The sequence below is a fragment of the Schistocerca piceifrons genome, chromosome 1 (genome assembly GCF_021461385.2).
Source record: "Schistocerca piceifrons isolate TAMUIC-IGC-003096 chromosome 1, iqSchPice1.1, whole genome shotgun sequence".
In the NCBI taxonomy this organism is placed as follows: Eukaryota; Metazoa; Arthropoda; class Insecta; order Orthoptera; family Acrididae; genus Schistocerca; species Schistocerca piceifrons.
The window spans coordinates 605488463-605509673 of NC_060138.1; positions in this window are offsets into that span (position 1 = coordinate 605488463).

Here is a 21211-nt window from a genome sequence, read left to right on the forward strand (position 1 = left end):
CTCTCAGTCCGTATTCTGTACTCATTAAATGATTCATTCCATTCAGCGAATCATGTAAGTCTTCTTCACTTTCACTCAGGGTAGCAATGTCATCAGCGAATCGTTTCATTGGTACCCTTTCACCTTGAATTTTAACTCCACTCCTGAACCTTTTTTCTATTCCCAACTTTGCTTCTTCGATGTGCAGATTGAACAGTAAGAGCGAAAGACTGCATCCTTGTCTTTTACTCGTTTTAATCCGATCTTTTCGTTGTTGGTCGTCCATTTATGTTATTCTCTCTCGGTACTTGTACGTATTGTGTATTACCCGTATCGCCCTATAGCTTACCCCTATTTTTCCTAGAATTTCGAACACCTTGCACCATTTTACATTGTCGAACGTTTTCTCTAGGTCGACAAATCCCATGAACGTGTCTTAATTTTTCCTTACTCTTGCATTCATTATCAACCGCAACATCAAAATTGCCACTCTGGTGCCTTTGCCTTTCCTAAAGCCGAACTGATCCTCATCTAACGCATCCTCAATTTTCTTTTCCAGTCTTCTGTATATTATTTTTGTCAGCAACTTGGATGCATGAGCTGTTAAGCTGATTGTACAACAGTTCTCACGCTTTTCACCTCTTGCACTCTTCAGAATTGTGTGGATGATGTTTTTCCGAAAGTCAAATGGCTCTGAGCACTATGGGACTTAACATCTGAGGTCATTAGTCCCCTAGACTTAGAACTACTTAAACCTAAGGACATCACACACATCCATGCCCAAGGCAGGATTCTAACTTGCGAACGTAGCGGCAGCGTGGTTCCGGACTGAAGCGCCTAGAAACGCTCGGCCACAACGGCCGGCTCCGAAAGTCAGACGGCATATTGCCAGACTCGTACATTCTACACATCAACGTGAATAGCAGTTTTGTTGCCACTCCCCCCAGTGATTTTAGAAAGTCTGATGGAATGTTATCGATCCCTTCTGCTTTATTTGATCTTAAGTACTCCAAACAGCTTTTAAATTCTGATTCTAATACTAGATCCCCTATCTCTTCTAAATCGACTCGTGTGTCTTCTTCTATCATATCATACAAATCTTCCTCATGATAGAAGCGTTCGATCTGCTCTTTCCACCTATCCACTCTCTTCTATGCATTTAACAACGGAATTCCGGTTGCACTCTTAATGTTACCACCCTTACTTTTAATGTCACCGATGAACATTTTGACTTTCCTATACACTGAGACAGTTCTTCGGACTATCTTTTCTTTTTCGATTTTTTCAATTTTTCATGCAGTCATTTGGCCTTAGCTTTCTGCATTTCCTATGTATCATTCCTAAACGACTTGTATTTTGGTATTACTCAATTTCCCTGAACTTTTGTTTGTACTTCCTTCTTTCATCGATCAGCTGAAGTATTTCTTCTGTTACCCATGGTTTCTTTACAGTTATCTTCTTTGTACCTAAGTTTTTCTCTCCAGCTTTTGTGATTGTCCTTTTTAGAGATGTCCATTCCTCTTCAACTGTACTGCCTACTGGACTATTATTTACTGCTGTATCTACAGCCTTAGAGAACTTCAAGAGTATCTCGTCATTCCTTAGTACTTTGTATCCAACTTTTTCTGCGTATGTATTCTTGCTGATTAAACTCTTAAACTTCAGCCGACTCTTCATAACTACGAAATTCTGATCTGAGTCTGTTCCTGGGTACGCCTCTCAATCCAGAACCTGATTTCTGAATCTCTGTCTGCCGATGATGTAATCGAACTGAAATCTTCCCGTATCACCCGGCCTTTTCCAAGTGCATGCACTTCCTCTTCTTGTGGTCTTTAACAGAGTATTCGCTGTTACTAGTTTAAATTTATCACAGAACTCAAATAGTCTTTCTCCTCTCTCATTTCTTGTCCCAAGCCGGTATTCTTCTGGAACCTTTTTCTCTATTCCTTCCCCTACAATTGCATTCCAGTCCACCATGATTATTAGATTATCATCTCCCTTCACGTACCTTATTACCGTTTCAATATCTTCATATATTTTATCTCTTCATCTTCAGCTTGCGACGTCGGCATGTATACCTTAACTATCGTTGTCGGTGTTGGTTTGCTGTTGATTCTGATGAGAACAATCCTATCACTGAAGTATTCGCAGTAACACACTCCCTGCCCTACCTATCACTGTTCGTAGTAACACACTCTCTGCCCTACCTTCCTATTTATAACTATTTCTGCTATCCCATTTTCTGCTGCTGTTGTTATCACTCTGTTGTCATCTGACCAGAAATCCTTTCTTCTTTCCATTTCACTTCACTAACCCCTACTATATCTAGATTGCGCCTTTGCATTTACCTTTTCAGGTTTTCTAGTTTCCACACCACATTCAGGCTTCTGACATTTCACGCCCCGACTCGTAGAACGTTATACTTCCGTTGATTACTCATGCCTGTTTGTAATGGTCATCCCCTCGGTGTCAGTTCTGTCCCGGAGATCCGAATGGGGGACTATACTGGAATCTTTTGCAATTATAGTGATCAGCACGATGCTTTTTCGACTATTGGCCACATGTCCTGTGGATACACGTTACGTGTCTTTAACGCAGTCGTTTCCATTGCCTTCTGCATCCTCTTGCAGTTGATCATTGCTGGTTCTTCAGCCTTTACGGGCAGTTTCCCACCCAAAGGGCAAGGGAGTGCCCTTAACCTCTGACTGCCCCTCTGCCCTTTAGGACAAGGCCGTTGGCAGAATGAGGGTGACTTCTCATGTTGGAAGTCTTTGGCCGCCAGTGCTGATTATTAATCAAAATTTAAGCGGTGGCGTGTTTCGTAAAGGGGACTGAGGACGTTTTGATTATGAATCAGAGAGACTACCCATTTTTTCATAAAAAAAAATGGTGGAGTGGTCAGTTCTGAGCTGGTGAAGACGGGGTGGGCGGGGGTAAAAGCCTGAAGCCTGGCCAAGATGCCTCCCCATTCCAATCCCTGAATCACTACCCTGTAGTTTTTTTTTTGTTTTTCCCTGAGCGGTATAAGTAAACAAAATATCTTTATTTGCACCAGAAAAAATACACCAGAAATGCCATACTTCCGACGGAATCAACACATAACACTCGTACAAGGCGGGTAAAAGTCTTTGTTAACAAGGTGTCGGAAAAAGTAATAACAATAACACTAAAGTAAGCTGAGAAGTGTGAGGCAATAGACAAAAAGGGAAGAAGGTGCGTGGGTATGATAAGTAAGACTTGCAGGCAGTTTCCCGGCAGATGGAGCGTGGCGGCAGAGTGGGCAGGGGTCACAATGCGAGGTTTGGTGTCCCCTGCACCAGTAACGGGAAAAAGCGCCCAAAAGGAGGGTAGAAGCAAACAGGAGGGGGCAGTAGATTTGGGGGATTGACCAGCGTGCTCTGATGTAGTGCATAAAAGAAAGGAAAGAAAAGAGGCGCGTTTTCATGCTCCTACTCCACTGTGGGGTACGATACAGAATGTAGCGCGAGGAGTCACAGATGTCAGCAGGGGAGGGGGCGGGGGGTGGGGGGGAGTGTCGTCCGCGTGAGTTGAGCAGCAGGGCCGACGTAAACATAACGTGCAGGTAATTGGCGAAGAAGGCGTGGTAGCGAGGTTAGTGCTCGAGTTCACTATGGGCGGTTTGTAACTGCTGCCAGAAGTCAAGGCGTGATTAGTCACCATCACTATACATGTAGGTGATCGACCACTCCTTGACCCATACAATCGCATGAATTTTGATGGCGGGAATAAGTATCCTCAGGATGGATAAAATTACATGGGTCAGTTGAATCTGGCGGAACGTGGAGGTAACAGGCAACGAATTGTCGACCAAGTTTCCAGACATCACTGGTGGCAGCACAAGTCAGTTGGTGAACATCGTCCCCCACGAGGTGGAAAATTGAACAAAGCGGAGAGTCTCTAGTCCGATGGCGTGAAGACGTTGATTTGTGGGGAATTTTCGACATGCGACGTGGTACCATGTTGCCCGGCCGTTGGAGGGAAGGAACATCTGGTGGATATGACGCCAAACGATGGGCCACCACGTCGATGAATGTTAGTGTTCGATGTTGTTGCTGCATATGTAGCAAAGCAGTGGGGCGTAAAAATCTTTTGGTAGAGGAGAACCCGTGTTCCCTAATTGTGTGTTGGCATAACTGAAGTCGACGATGAAATCAGAAATGTGCGTCAGATGGTGCTTGATGTGTCGATCTGGTACTGGTGGCGTTATGGTTGCGGGCATAAGAATTTCCAGCAAGCTGCTCGTAAGGGAGGAGCACCGTTCCACTGCTTGCGCATGGTGAACAAGGACGCCGCTTGCATTCGCACATTCACAAGGCTGTGGCCTCCTGCTAGCGGGGGGAGGGTCCGCGTTTTGTAACGGACCTTAAAGAGCGTACCGACCGTAAGAAAGCATCCGAAAGCAGCCTGGAGGCTGCGTCCAATAGTTGATGGCAGCAGGAGTACCTGTGCTATGTGGACCATTCTGGACGCCACATGTTGACTGAGGTGCTGGACACGTAAAGTAAGGAGTCGGAGGAGGAAATTTTGTCGCACCACCGTACGGATAATTTGGGGTGCATGCTGAAAGCTGATGGCTGCGGAGCGGCGCACGGTGGAGGTGAAAATGATACCAAGGTATCGTAGTTTCTGTACACATGGGTGCTAAGTCGTCGTGTGAGAGGCCGCGTCCAATGGCCATCGCCTTGGATTTAGCCACATTCATGTTACTAACATCTCTAGTTGCGTACGTTGATATCAAATCAAGCACCGTTTTTGTTTCATTCCGCGAGCGGACCAAGAGGAGGACGTCGTCCGCATACACATGACACCGAAAACTGTGCTGTCGCAAAGCGAGATCGGAAAGGTGTCACAAGAGACTCTCGAAGAGTGGCTCAAGGTTTATGGAATTTAGTAGGGTTGAAAGAAGGCAACCTTACCTTATGGACCCCCGGATCGGCACTGGTCTCTCCACATGGCCATTAACCTGAATCAGCGATGCGGCGGTGCAATACAGGCGCCGGATGACATCGATAAAGGCACGTGGACAACCCATTCGACTCATTACTGAGAACAGAAAATGATGTCGTACCTTGTCGAACACGCTGTCAAAATCAATGGCAACCATCGCGGCGTGGAGACTGCACGCCGCCGCCAGTGCAGTTAAACGACAACTGTTAAATGACAACTGTTTGTGTATTAACTGAGCCACCCGGAGATGTCTGCTCCGTGGATAGAATGCTAGGCAGGATCTTGCGGCATCGCGTCGTCAGGAGTCGTGTAAAAATTTTATAGTCTACGTTAAGCAGAATCAGGGGTCTGTAATGTGCTGTCGTCACTCCCCGTGTCTGTTTATGGATGGGTATAATAATTCGCCTGACAAAGAACGGTACGGCGTTCCCCATCGTCATCAGTTCATGAAATATCGTTGTCCACCGTGATGCCATTAGAGCGATGAAAGCGCGATAAAATTCTATTGTAAGTCCATCGATATTAGGTGATTTATTCATAGCACCTTTGCTGATTGAATCGTGGACTTCGTCGCGTATAACAGGCTCCATCATCTCCTCCGCTTCGTCGCTGGCGAGGGTGCGAGTTACGTGTGGTAACACAAACTCCTCAGCGCGGCTGTTGGTAGTCTGCTCCTGGTACATTGTGTAGTTAGCACACTGGACTCGCATTCGGGAGGACGACGGTTCGATCCTGTCTCCAGCCATCCTGATTTAGGTTTTCCGTGATTTCCCTAAATCGTTTCACGCAAATGCCGGGATGGTTCCTTTGAAAGGGCACTGCCGATTTCGTTCCCAATCCTTCCCTAACCCGAGCATGCGCTCCGTCTCTAATGACCTCGTTGTCGACGGGACGTTAAACACTAACCACCACCACCACCATTGTGCAGTAGTGGTCTACAAAGGCATTGACGATTTCGGCCTGACAAGTGACTTGCTGGGTGCTACAGTGGAATGTTCGTGTTCCGCTGAATCTTGACATCGGGTCCTCACCATCGCCCCCTAAAGTCTACGGCGTGTCAACGTTACAATTTGTGCCTCAATCCTGCTTGGTTCCCTCTAAGTTTCGGGGGTGGGTGGCTGGGCAACCAGACTGCGGAGAACGGCGTAGAAATAGTCGCTAGTGTGCCGGCGCCACGCAGCTACTTCCTTGGCATACTGAATCAATGAGCGTTGAATGGCAGGTAAAGGTGCTTGACTGCGCCAGACCACTTGTTGCGGGAGAAGAATGTTGCAGATGTAGGCACAGTGGTCCGAAAAGGCCAAGGGTCAAATTTCTGCACCTTGGACTGCAGGTATGAGCTCCTGAGAGACGTAAATCCTATCAAGGTGGCTCGCGGAATGGCTGGTCTGGTAAGTATGTCCAGGTGCGTCGCTGTGCCGAACTTCCCAAGTGTCGCGGAGCATAAGATCACGGACACCTAGGTGCAGTTCTTGACAAGTGTTGTAATGGGGCATTTGATCCTTAGGGAGCAGAACACAATTAAAATCACCCCCAAGCAAGTAATGGTCACAACATCCAAGAAACAAAGGGGCGATTTCTTCTGAATACAAGTGTACTCTGTAGCGTCTGTGGGTGGAGCCTGCCGGAGCGGAAATGTTGACAATACGCGTCGCTATGACGGTGACGGCCATGCCTCTGTCGGACGGAAGGGATGTGATATCAGCCACCGGAATGCCTTCTCGGGCGTATATGGCTACGCCATGTTCGAAGTGGTCACCGGGAGAAGGATAAGTGTTATATCCGGCGACGTCTGGAAGTGTGGCCAAGTGTACTTCCTGTAGTAGTGCGATCTCGACGTCCGATGCACATATCATCTCCCGCAGTTGTTTAATTATCACGGGGGAGCTAATGGTGTTAGTGTTGATCGTCGCTAATCGGTAGGTTAGAAGGCGTTCCACAGGGGAACTGCATCAGCGGAGGGTGAAGAGGGGCTAGGCAACGGCGCGTCATGCCGTACGCCACCTGACGGCGTTATCGGCGGCGTAACGAGGCTTCTGTCAGGGGTAACTCTGTCCCCAGCGAGTGGTTCGGGCCTTCGTCGACGTCGTCCCTCCACGCCATTGAAGGCACTGTCGTTGTAATGTTCTTACGTTCTACTTAGTTCGTCCGAGCGGAGGACGTCCTGGTGGAAGTCGCAACGGTGGGGGTCCATTGGTTCAGGTGCACCTGGGCAAGCCAACAGAGTAGGCACCGGCGCAACCACAGCCGGCGTCATGTTGTTATTCGTGTCGTCGTGCAGGTCCTCCGAGGCCTCGTCGGGCCAGACGGCCTCTGGAACCTCAGGGGGAGGTGATCTGCCTCGTTCAGAGACCGTACGGCGCCTCATCTTGCGCCTTTTAGGTGAACATTTTTTTCGTGTTCGTCCCTCTGTTTGGGAAGACGGGAGGGAGTCGCGGCGGTCTGAGAGGAAGGCCGTCGCGGGAACGATCAGTAAAGGGGCGTCCGTATAATCGGGCATCTGGGGATCGGAAGTCGTCGCTTATGGCAGAGGCGCCGGAGTAGCGTCAGGTTGTGAGCGCGACGTTTGACCTCGGTGTTATCCGGAGCGGTACATGGTCTGTCTGACGGCGGCCGGTGGGAGGAGAAGAGAGCGTCGAAGCGTAGGTGATGGGCAAAACCGTCTTCGGAGTTGGAGGCACCACGGTGAAGGCTGGAAATTGGGTGATTCGTCGCTGAAGACACTCAGACCTGAGGTGACCTTCTTTGCCGCACCCGTAACACGTCTTGGGTTGGTTGGCATATATGACGACCATACTGCACCCGCTGATTTGCAGGTAAGATGGCACGTGGCGAGGAAGATCGATGGTGATCTTTCGAACACCGTTAAGAATGGGGTACGTTTGGAACTGCGCCCAGTGTTCAGCAATGTAGCCATGTTCAGTACAATAGGGGCGTGAAGCCGTGTTAACGTCTTCCACCGGGAGCTCGAATGGGTGCGCATTCCCAAGCCTGCGCGGTCGACAGTGACCGCACCGACATTTCTGTCAGTGAGGCAAAAGCGTAGTTCCTGTTTGGTGCCACGAAGTATTCTTTCGCATACCACGTTACTGACGACTTTGACGTACACCGTACTGCTTAATGTGGACAAATGGATGCCCAAGATGTCGGAAACGTCGTGTAGGAAGCGTTCCACTTCAAAGGCCTTTGGTCGTGTGTAGTCGTTGCAGGACTGAATTATAGTGTTGATTTTCTAAAATGATTGGCCATGGTTCAACTACACCTAAACGACACGTAAGTGACGGCCGCTGAAAAGTAAACAACAGCGAGCGTGACCGCTCCGCAGACGAAAACAACAGCACGTCCGCACTGCACGGTGGCGAACGCCGGACTGTCCTCTTGACCACGGGTGCCCTAGTGATTATAATGCGCGAATTATAAGTGTGCGTGTTCGCTGTTGGCTTTCATAGATGCTTGTACCATTTGAAGCCGCTGCACAGGGTTGTTATCTGTTACCCACGGGTCATAGGGCGTAGCCTATTCGCGTTGGTCGTGTGCGTGCGCGCGGGTTGCGCGCCACTTCCCGTCTCACCGTAGCCGGTGAGACGTTGCGGCATCCTGATTTGCTACAGCGTCCCTCACACGTTGAGTCTCTATCTCGTAGCAATCGGGCATTAATTTAAACAGAAGTGCCCGTTTTTACAAACCATCTTACTCAGACCTGACCGGCCGTACCTGTGCTTCCCATGTGTTCCCTCTTTGAAATTTGGTTTTAACGTAATAGTTTTAATATTGGTGCAATGCTCAATTTGTTGAATTGTATTTTATTATTTTTCCATGTCAGTATCTTAATTATGTCCAAGGGCCTTCTCTGATTGATCAAATATTGGATATTTGTGTTGAGAATCGTTCTGTTCAAATGGTTCAAATGGCTCTGAGCACTATGTGACTTAACATCTGAGGTCATCAGTTCCCTAGAACTTAGAACTACTTAAACATAACTAACCTAAGGACATCACACACATCCGTGCCCGAGGCAGGATTCGAACCTGCGACCGTAGCGGTCGCGGGGTTCCAAACTGTATCGCCTAGAACCGCTCGGCCACCCCGGCCGGCGAGAATCGTTCTGTGCTCGTAGCATAAAATATTAGTACTTAACGGATCTCAACTCGTTAGATACCAGATTTGGGCAATTTTATGTTACAACACTTCGGGTAATCTATATTCATTAATGTCAAGCACCCCATTTTGATGCAATTGTAATCTTTAGCGTCTTTGCTGTCATTATTTGCACTATATATAATTTTTGTCCAGTTAAAGATTATATTCTTGTGATTCTTGTAAATGCAAAATAACTTCGTTTTGCTTTTGTATAAGAGTATTGATTCTCCTAATGCATGTCATTACGTTTTAGTAGTTCGTACAATAGACTAGATACGTCGTTTAAAAGCAAGACTAGAAGTCAAAAACACGTTACTTGATAAACTGATAACTGGCAAAGGTCATATACGAGTCCCCAGGCAAATTGTGTCCCTTTATTTTTCAATTACCGAGTGCAGACAACTGTTATGAAAACAGAGAGCGTCGATGAAAACTGTTTGCTTGTGAAGAACATAACTGGATGCCGTACAAATTGCTACGAAATTCCGAGATAACAACTTTATAGACGACAGTAAATAAAGGACACTCATAACTGAGTTTCTGTAATACGCAGATGGACCTATCCAATATTTATTTCGTTACTCTTAGATGAACGCGAATTGCCGCCAGATACCATTCAGTTTCATGTGTTGTGTTTCACTTTGCACACTGAAATGGGATCTGTGCGTGCTAGACATTGTATTACCTCTTATGGATATGTGAGAGAATAATTTCTGTGCATTGGTAGGTAATGTGTATTTACAACATCGGACCTAACTTATTTGAGAGAAGCGAAAGGTGATTAGAGCGCTAACATTTTATATTAATTCTTCTCTACCTCAGCTAATAAAATGATCGTGGTAGTCTGAAACAATAGTGGATCAGAAATAATTGTTTTACGTGAATGTATAACTTGCAGTTGCTAAAATCGTTTACAGAGTTTGTCTTTATTGTCTGCGCGTCCGCTATTTTGTTGCATAACATCCAGTGAAATTTGTCAAACGTTTCGCCAATGGCGTTAACGGACTGGCCAGACACGTTATTTAGTACGAATGACATCCTCAGCATGTTTAGAAAAAATGTCCAGCAGGTATTACCAAGGGATAGCAGACACGCAGTCATTTGGAAAATAGACAACAGACTGCAGTATACGCTGCACAGTTCGAACATCAGTCATAATGTGCTGCGATGAACATAAAAGCACAATGAAACAAGTGTGATAAGAATTAGAGCTGCTAACGGTATATAGCATGTTCTTGCACGGACATTTCTCCCACGAGCAGTTTCTTAATTTATGTGTCTTGTAGTGTGAGAAAGCTCTTAGACGCTTCATAGTACAATGCCTAACGCTAACATATAATGAGCGACGAACTGGTCAACGAAGTCTGGTAGTATATCGTCTAACCTTAATCATTTAGATTTCTGACTATGGGGAGGGTTAAAGACACATTTCTTTCTCATTCATCGACACGATGTACATTTTACTAGTCACCAGGGCAGCCATATTGGTCGCACCTCTTGGAGATCCATTTCATTGGACGAAGCAGCCAACATCTCAATACGTAATTAGACATATGTTCCTAGGACAGTACTGCATGAACATATATGGGAAACCATTTCTTAACATCCTGTATAGTAATGGGACAGTCCCTGCTTGGTACCGGGCTGTTATTCATGTAAGGGCGAGGCAGCTAAGACAAGCCATGGGAAATATATCCAAAATGAGTAAACATATCTGCGTGCAGTTTTCGCTAAGTTTAGCAGAAAACGATGCGAGTTTTATGGCATAGGCAAGTAATTATCAACGTTTGTAGTTGCCGAATAATGACCCCTGATTTTTGTATTTTTAAATGGAACTATATACTTCTATGTAGCACTGGAAACACACTTCGAAAAGCAGTTCAGCGATATATAATTTGCGAAACTTGATCACACAGTAAGAGCTTAACGCAAACGCCGACTACTACATTATTTTCAATAGCTGAACTCTCACACACGGCTGCCCCACTATTCCAGATTATGCTAAGTGTGGTACTATCTTTCCTAGGTTTCTAGATGGGCAAGTCAGCATTCCTATCTGAACATGTACTGTGATCTACTCTTTTTTTTAACTCGACGTTACCCCATCGCTGTCCGTGGACTACATCGCTCGACTGTGTTTATAACTGATGACATTGAGGTGGCTGCCAATAGTCTGGCTGTACGAGAGCTGACCAACACAGACAGACTGATATTTTTCACAAATGTTCATTACCCTATTTCAGTATTTTCAACGTATTTACCTCCTGTTTAATTGAACTTTTTATAGCTTCTCTGCCAGTACTCCTTGAGTATCACCTTACTTTCCTTGATCAATGCCTCAGAGTTCGCAAACTGAAGGCCCGAGAGCTTCGCCATTAGTGAAAAATTAGAGGTTGCAATTTCAAGATTGTAAGGCGGATGCGATACACAGATAATGTTGAGCCTAAAGCTTCGTGACTTTATTTACAATGTGAGGCCACACATTGTCATGATTAACTCGTCACCCACTCAGAGAAAATTTTGGTCGTTTCCTTGCAATGTGCTTCTTCAGTTTAGTCAGTGGTGATATGTAATATGCTCTTGTAACAGTCGTGTGAGATGGAAATGCATGCAGGTAAATCATTCCATGACAGTCAAAAAATGTGATCACCGTCACTTTCCCTGCAGATGGAACAAGTTTTGCCTTTTTGATGTAGGAGAACCTGACGATTTCCACTCCTTTTCTTTCAATCGTACGATGCAACAGTGTTCATCACCGGTGATAATCGATTGCAGAAACGCATCCGCTTCATCCCAAAACAGACGCAGCACTTCACGTTGGCACAGCCTTTTCTTCAGAAGACAACAGACGTGGCACCCTTCGAGTACAAACACGGGTCGTATGAATATGATCACTCGTAATCGTAAAGACACTGGCCATATGAATTTCACAATACTTCACTGAAACTACGTAACGTTATCCACACGGACAATAACAGCAGCTGTGTTGATGATGACTTCAGTCACAATAGGAGCCGAAACACGAGGCCCATCTTACTTAACAAACACAAGTCGTTCTTCTTTGAAGTACTTGAACCACCTAAACACTGTTTCACGTGGTAGTGCACCTTCACAGTAATCTTGCTGCAGGTTTCGTAAGTTTGTGTGAACACAGAATTTTATTGCACCATACTGCTCCTCTCGCGGCACCTCCATTGTTTCCAATGCGAAATGTAAAGAGCATTACTGCCAGCCTATTGATGCGAGAGTGCTGCTACCAATGGATATTACGCATAAAAACTGGCTCTTTTCAAATATTCATGGCGGAGACAGGAAACTATCACAGAAGCTACAGGAAAAAATCGGTTTGTCATTGTGCCCTTGATACAGATGTTGTTTTTAGTTGGAGAGTTGATGAACGAGATGTTTCCGGTACATTGCGATTAATGATGCTTTAAGAGTGACCGTGGGCACCAGAAGTACCATGTTACTAGCAAAACAAGCCAACGTTGTCTTGTTTCTAATACTGCACTGTTGTTAGTTAGTCTATGGTATTTCCTTGTCTGTTAGATGTGTTGAGGTGGACTGATGTTCAACTACCAAGACACATGCTTACGGAGAGAAGCAACGACAGAGTTCCATGTATCACACCAGGGAAGCTACTTTTACTTTTACTGTCTACTGGTTGTAGGTAAACGCTTTATTATATAAACTCAGATCTTTATGAAGATCCTTTGCATCGATTTGTGTTCGTATAACTTTTGGTTTTAATCACAATTTTAATTTCATTTCAATTCGAGTCTTGAAAAATAGCAATTTGTAGCGTTAAAAATTACTTTCTTATAGTGTCTATGATAATATTTCATCTTTAAATTCAGTATAGCTAAGAAGCTGCTTGCACCAACTTCTGTGTTTACGCTTGTGATTATTTTATAATGGTACAAAATGCATTTAAATTTTATAGAATCTGGGATTTTATCAACAACCATTTCCTGTGGTAAATCACGAATTCAGTTACTATCTCAGGTTATTTTCATCAAGTAACTCATTATTTCTATGGTGCTCTTTGTCCTAGCTGTCAATAATGGTTCAAATGGCTCTGAGCACTATGGGACTTAACATCTGAGGTCAATCGTCCCCTAGAACTTAGTACTACTTAAAGCTAACTAACCTAAGGACATCACACACATCCATGCCCGAGGCAGGATTCGAATCTGCGACCGTAGCGGTCACACGGTTCCAGACTGAAGCGCCTAGAACCGCTCGGACAGTTGTCAATAAATGCACAAGTATTATACTGATAACCCAAACTCACTCTACAGGTTTGTGCTAAGAACCGTGCGACACATAACTAGATGCAAGCAAACAAGTAAGCAAAGTACGGCTTGTGTATTGCTTATATACTTGAAATCCATGAGCCCGTGCTTTTTTTGTTTTAAAAAAAATCGGGAAGCAATAGAGAGGAAGAAGACATAAAAAATCACGGAAGTTTAATATGAGAAATGTAGTATGCCAACAGAAAAGCAGCAGCACGTAGCACTCATGACAGTACCAGCCAACATGAATGTGTGAATGAGATCACCCAAAGATGTGATCTGCGAGTACTGCAGTCAGAAGTATTTCACTCCATTAACAGCTTCTTAGCAATTCCCATATTGCGTCTATGAACACTGCAAAGCAATATAGCATATTTATGTCACATATCGCTAAGCGATATTGTTTCATTTTTTACTAATATTTCAGTTCTTTATTTCTTATCTGAGGGTACTGGATATACGTGCTTGAGGAGGGAGGAGGGATGGTTTTCCGTTCTTCTTGCTGGGAAGGTGCACTCTCGGTGTGGTCTCAAGGTCTCGTGGTCGGTAGAAGTCAGTCAGTGAAGCTCATCACAAGACGCGAGCCTCTCTGGGGGACAGGCAGTTTTCGTGGAAAACTGCAACGTATTTTTGCTTTGATTTCAGGAAGCACTAGTTAAATCTTACACTAATCATTTACTTTGGATCGTCTAGGCCATGAATTGTTCCTGTACAGAAAAAACCAATACCAATATTAGAATCATAGTTTAAAAGAGCTTTGGGGGACTTAAGAGCAAATAATGCAGAAGGGATGGATAACATTCCATCAGAATTCCTAAAATCACTGGGGGAAGTGGCAACAAAACGACGACCCGTTGGTGGTTATAATGTAAGAGTCTGGCGACATACCATCTGCCTCTCGGTAAAATATCACCCACACCATTCCGAAGACTCCAAGAGCTGACAAGTGCGAGAATTATAGCAAAATCAGCTTAACAGCTCATGCACCCAATTTTTTGACAATAATAATATACGGAGGAAAGGAAAAGAAAATTTTAGATGTGTTAAATAACGATCAGTTTGGCTTTAGAAAAGGTAAGGGCACCAGAGGGAAGAGTGGACCATCGAGAACGTAGTGTTCGGATTAAAAAGGGTGTAAGACATGGCTTGAATTCTTTCGCCCCATACTGACATCTACACATCAAAGAAGCAATGATGGAAATAAAACATAGTTTCAAGAGCGAGATTAACATTCAGGCTGAAAGTTGTCAATGATGAGATTCGCAGATGGCACTACTGTCCTCAGTGATAGCGCAGAAGAATTACGGGATCTGTGGAATTGAATGAACAGTCTATCGAATAAAGACAGATCAATGAGGAGTAGCATAAATGAGAAGAGCGAGAAAGTTAAAATCAGAACTTGGGATCACGATGTAGATGAAATTAAAGTATTTTGCTACGTAGGCAGCAAAATAAATCTGGATGGACGGAGCAAGCAGGACATCGAAAGCGGACTAGCACTGGCAGAAAGGGCACTCCTGGCCAAGAGAAGTCTCCTAACACGAAACGCAGGCATAAATTGGAGGAGGAAATTTCTGAGAATGTACGTTTGGAGCACAGGTTTGTATAACAGTGAGACATCGACTGTGGGAAACCAAAAAGGACGAGAATCGAAACATTCGTGGTGTCGTGCTATAGAAGGATTTTGAAAATAAAACGGACTAATAAGGTAAGGAATGCGGAAGTTCTCCGTGGACTCAGCGAATAAAGGAATGTATGGGAAACACTGAGAAGAAGTGACAGTTTAATAGGACATGTGTAGAGACATCAAGGAATATTTAAGATTGGATAACAACTACAGTGTTTTGGTTCTAATGAATTTTGTTTACTTCAGACTAGTTTTTGGCTTATTGGACTATCTGCAGGAAACAACTGAGTAGCGTCTGGAAGGGACATTAGTTCCTAGGTAACCAAACAGTATAACCAAATATACACTTGCATAGAGTGTTATGCATCAGACTTGTCTCTTAACGCTGGAATAACGCTTTTTTAATGGACGACATTAAGCAAAATAAATAGTTAAACTACACAGTAAGAACAGGTTAAATGGATAATGTATATTTTCAGCGTTGTGAAACAAGTTTGAAGCACAACACTGTATGAAAGTGATTCTATCTTTATTTATAATGTTTGGTTACGTACGAAATAGTGTCCATTCCAGACGCTAGTGAATTTTTTCCTGAAGATGGTGTAATAAGGCAAAAACTAGTGTGAAGTAAACACTGTTGTGTACTTATTATTCAACCTTAAATATGGAATTGTTCCACCAAAAAGTAACAGAAAATCAATACATAACACCGGGAAATAACTTCCATGGTTCTAGAGCGAGGTGTAGAGGGTAAAAACTGTAGAGAAAGACAGAGATTGGAAATAAACCAGCAAATAATTGAGGATGCAGGTTCAGTTTTACTCTGTCATGAAAAGGTTGGCACATTAGAGGAATTCATTGCGAGCGGCATCAAAACAGTCAGTGCCTGCAATGAGACGGAGGATTAGCCGGTATGACGCTCTTATACACTGAAACACGGTGGTCATGATATTTGCATAAACTTGATAGGCATTTAGGTAAGCCTCTACTTCAGTAATTTTTTTCTATGAGGTATTTTCTAGCAACAAAGGCTGAACATTAGATTTATTTTTGAGCCCTGTTTGCAAAGTATGTTTGGTATATGCCTGTTTATTCATAGAAGTTAATACGCTCGCCCACTTTGTCATTATTGAAATTTAACGTCAGTTGCCCTCATGAAATAATTAGTATTACAGGGCTGATACATCATATGGGGGATTATTGTATTTTTGTTCATGTCTTTTATTACATTTTATAAATACTGATTAAGAATCTACGCTGATAATGTCAATCACTGCGTTAGTCAAGTCTTCGCATATAATAAGAGAGGGCGTAACGTCCCATTGTAAACGGTTAATGTTTTTACATTTAATCGATGATTGGGAAAATGTAAAAAGGCTGTTTCTGATAAATTTTGTACATCTGGTCATTAAGAATTTACTATATGCATTTACGTTATGTATATTCCCACAATTTTTTTTTTATCTCGTACTGTGCGTCAGAGGGCGTAACATTATTGTTTTTTTATTATGTCTGTATTCCGTTTTTAAAGTTTTGCTAGGACTTTTGAAGGTAAAAAAATTTTCATATGATTTTAAAGGTTACGTTTAAGCAAGCTTTCGTCTTTCTATTGACAGCATTTATTGTATTTTATGTCTGCGAGCTGTACGCTTTGGAATATAGAGAGCACTGTGATGCTTGTTTTTGGAATACTGAGCTTAGCTAGTTGGCTGTGTAAGCTCCAAACTCACAGTACGTTCGATCGGCAACTGCTAAGGTTAACTGCTAAGGTTACAGTATAGGCTATATGTTGGAAGTAAACGTCACAGTACATGTTTCACCTAACAGTAAGTGTTGTACTATTACGATACGGGCCTACAAGGTTCGAACAATTTGATGTGTATATTTGTATATAAATAGGGCCACTTTTGTGTTACAATCGTTGTCTGATTGTTCTCATGTCTTTTTAGCACTGAATAGGGTCTGAAAGTGTTCGTACTCGATCTGTAAAATTAGGGAGTTCAATATTTACGACCGATAATGTCGTTCCTCCATATTATATTGACGATAATACAGTCGTGGTGCACATGGTTCCCTTCTTTGTCCATTTCTAAGACTATAGGTAAGTTACATATTAAAAGAGTGAGGCACAAGTTCTTACAACGAAGTACGAACGTCGGTCAACAGATGGCACACAGCGTTGAATATTATAATGTTTATCTGCTACTTCTACTTGCTACTTTTGACCTACTTGTGACTGAAATCGCAGCCAGCTCCTGCAAAGTTATTATTGTGGAAACTACATCTCCATAACATTCCTTGCTCACCCTAGAGTGAAAGGTGTTTGAATAATAAAAAAAAAAAACAAGTTAATGAAGATTGTGTTTCAAGTACAGAATTACAAATAAACAAACCATGCATTACATAATTATGACAATAGAAGTGCACTCATTATTTCTCTTATTTTTGACAATGTAAGTATTAACTCTTTAATGCTTAGTGTAGCAGACCAGCTGCAGACTTCATTTCTTGGATTTATCCTATATTGAGCAACATTTTGTAACAAATTCGTTATGTAGTTAAGTGTATACACTCTACTGCAGCTGCTAAGCTGCTAGTAGTTCTTCATAGCGATCGTAAATAGCAGGCTGAACTGAACCAGTTCGACAATCAGCTGTGTGGATGTACTGTCGCGCGTGTGTTTTGGCGGAAAGTAGAGACGTTTTTTGGTGTTTGTGCACTGATTTGTGGGTTTGAAAATTACTATTTTATTTTTAAAACGTAAGTAGATATGGCGTAGACAGTTAATTGGAGTGTCTTTACGATAGGTTTGACGTTAGGTCTGTTTTAGTGTTTGTAGCAATTGTCAACAATGCTTCCTTAATGTAATGAAATATTTATTTCAATATTTTTTTCGTAATAGAGGCGCTATAAACTAAACGTGGTAATTTTTACAGCTTGAAATAAAAAACCCTGCATTTAAGAGTTAAGGAGAAGGAAGTTTTGTTAATAACCCATCATATGACGCAAGGTAACGATTGAGTTTATTGACTGAAATACAGTTAGCCTACAGACGAAAGCGAGTGTTTTAACTATCTGGTAACATCGGACATACTCATCTTGACCAATTGGGAAAACTGAATGGAGATACTCTACGAGCTATGAAAAATAATCCTTCATCATTTGCGATTATTATTGTGTTTGTGTGTGTGTGAAAGCTTATGGGACTTAACTGCTAAGGCCATCAGTCCCTAAGCTTACACACTACTTAACCTAAATTATCCTAAGGACGGACACACACATCCATGCCCGAGGGAGGACTCTAACCTCCGGCGGGACCAGCCGCACAGTCCATGGCTGCAGCGCCTAAGACCGCTCGGCTAATCCTGCGCGGCTCTAATTGTGTTTACCCCTCTTACATTTACTGCAATTTATAAGAAACTTTTCACCAGGAGCGTTTCGCTTCTTTCTACACAGCATCTTCTGTGTTCATTAGTGTCTCTTTAGCTTGTTCACATGTTTTGAAGTCCACTGTTTTTGCTTGATTTGTTAGCGGAGGTTGAAGTCGAGAAAAACATTGGTTCCCATTTACCTTTCGAGATTTCTCGGCTTTAAGAAACTATCCATTAATTTTGAAGCATTTGCCAATATTAGCGTTGTATTCCACTTTGTAAACTTCACAAAAGTTTTTTTCCAAACTCGGGTTGTAGTTTCATCTGTTCCTCCGTTAGCACCTGCACAAATGTTCCTTCCGGCTCCAAATTTCGCTAAGAAAGGAGGACAAAATAGTGGACTTTATAGCGTGTAAACGGTAGAAGAGACACGAAATACCATAATAGGTCATTTATGGATATATGCAAAACGATTCTGTTGATAAACTTTTAAAATTGTAGTAAATTTAGATGGGAAAAACATAAATGTCAATTTGTAAATAAAAGCAAAATACTTCTGGTAAATACCTTATCATAAATTGCAGTAAGTTTAAGATGAGAAGAAACAATAGTAACTGACACATAACATTTGCTACGGAAGATGGCCATACGAGTAAATATAATGCATTATCTTGTTTCAAAACCATTTAAAAGTAATCAGTAATAAGGCACAAATAAAACAGTTACGTCATTTAAGAGGAAATGTTGCTGTTCCATAAAGAATCAGACAATTCAAATCGGTTTCTTCACTAGTTTTGATTTCTAGCTCCCTTTACCGAGTGGCCTGCGCTACGACCGGTTTGGAGTACGCTCGATTACGTCACAGGTTATTGTACAGGTTTTCTTCTTTTAGAAAGTTTTGGCTTTACCCGTCGGGGTCCCTCTCCTTTGCACAGACACCTTGTTCAAATGCTTATGTTTTCTGTAAGTGTAGTAGATGACCTTGTCGGGTAACAATCCCGGCTGAATAAATAATTTTAAGAGTTCTTTGCGGTCCAGTGAGAGTTGGTTTTGGAGCCATTTGCTTGTCAAGCTACAGTCTGAAAATCCAGTCGTATGTGTTGTGTCGGTAGCTGGGCCGACACCGTGAAGTTGAGATGGCTGAAAAGGCAAGCTAGACTAACGCAGACGGGCGTGAAGTACTGGAACAGGATACGTAATTAATGTTAGGAAGAAAAGTACGGAGCAGGTTTAATACTTAACTTTACTCATTCCTTGTGGTACATCGATCTTGACGATACACAGAAGACTTTAAGTACAATCACTGTATGGCTAATGGCGCCTTGCTAGTTCGTAGCCATTAACTTAGCTGATGGCTATTCTGTCTCTCGGCTAATGAGAGAGAAAGGCTTCGTACATCTGGTCGGTAGTTAGGTTCTCGTACAACTGGGCGGTTGCTAGGTTCTCGTACAACTGGGGCGAGTGCTCTCTCGTATCACGAGACCTGCCTTGGTGGTGGCGCTAGGTCTGCGATTACACAGTGGCGACACGCGGGTCCGACATGTACTAAATGGACCGCGGCCGATTTAAGCTACCACCTAGCAAGTGTGGTGTCTGGCGGTGACACCACATTCCTCCCCCGCAAATCGGCGAACGGTCGTGTGATAAGGCTTCCGCCCGCCGTGGGGAGGACCACATGTTGACGTATGCGATGAGGTGGGGAGCCTAACAACAGGCGAGGCTGTGCCACCCGCACCCGGCCATTCGGTCCGAGGGGAGCTAGGAAACGCCTGAAAAACTAGTCCAGGGTGCACGTCAACATGCGGTGTATGCGCCCGTAAAGAGACAGGAGGGACCGAAGGATCAACCTCCATTGCGTCGGGGTAGCCGACGCGCGATGACGTCATGTGGTCCGGAGCGGGCGGGAGTTCCATGGCGGAGGACAGCTGGTCACGGGAAGCGATCGACGGCGCGTGACCCTGGGAGGCGCTTGGCGGCTGCAACGAAGCGTCGAATGCGGGCGGCGCCGGCGGGAGAACAAGCGGCGGCGGCGGCGGCGGCTGCTGCTGCTGCTGCGGCGGCGGCGGCGGCGCGTCGCCATGGGGCAAAATGGAAGGCATCGTCGGTAACACCTGGGGATGAGGCGAGCCAGTAGATGGGTCCCCAGGGCGCTGACCGGACGGCACCGTCGCTGAAAGCAGACGGGGAGCGGCAGAACCCGAGCGACGACAGAGGCGCAGCTGATTGAGATGCCGACGCACCTCACCAGAGGCCCCCAAAACCAAATACATCGCGCGGCCGAGGCAGCGAAGAATGCGCCCTGCGAGCCAACGCCGTGAACCTCGATAGTTGCGATAAAATACAACGTCGCCTGGAGCAAAAGCAGGAGTCTGCCGCTGCACAGGAACCTGATGCGGCGGATGCAGCAAAGACATCAAGGTGCGATGAGGACGACCGTGGAGCAACTCAGCCGGCGAGCGACCATCTCGGGGCTGAGAGCGATACGAAGACAAAAAGAGCAACAATGCGTCCTCCCGAGAATGCGACTCTTTCAATTTCAACATCTGTGACTTGAAAGTCCGGACCAATCGTTCAGCGGCACCGTTGGACTGAGGCGAAAACGGCGCGGATGTCAGATGTTGAATACCATTGGCCTGGCAGAATGACTGAAATTCTGCGGACATGAATTGTGGGCCATTGTCGGAAACAATAGTCTGCGGAAGACCTTCAATGCAAAAGATAGCAGACAACGCTTGGATGGTGGCGGAGGACGTCGTGGAAGACATCCGGACAACAAAAGGAAAATTACTGAAGGCGTCGACCAGAACCAACCATCGAGCATTCCAGAATGG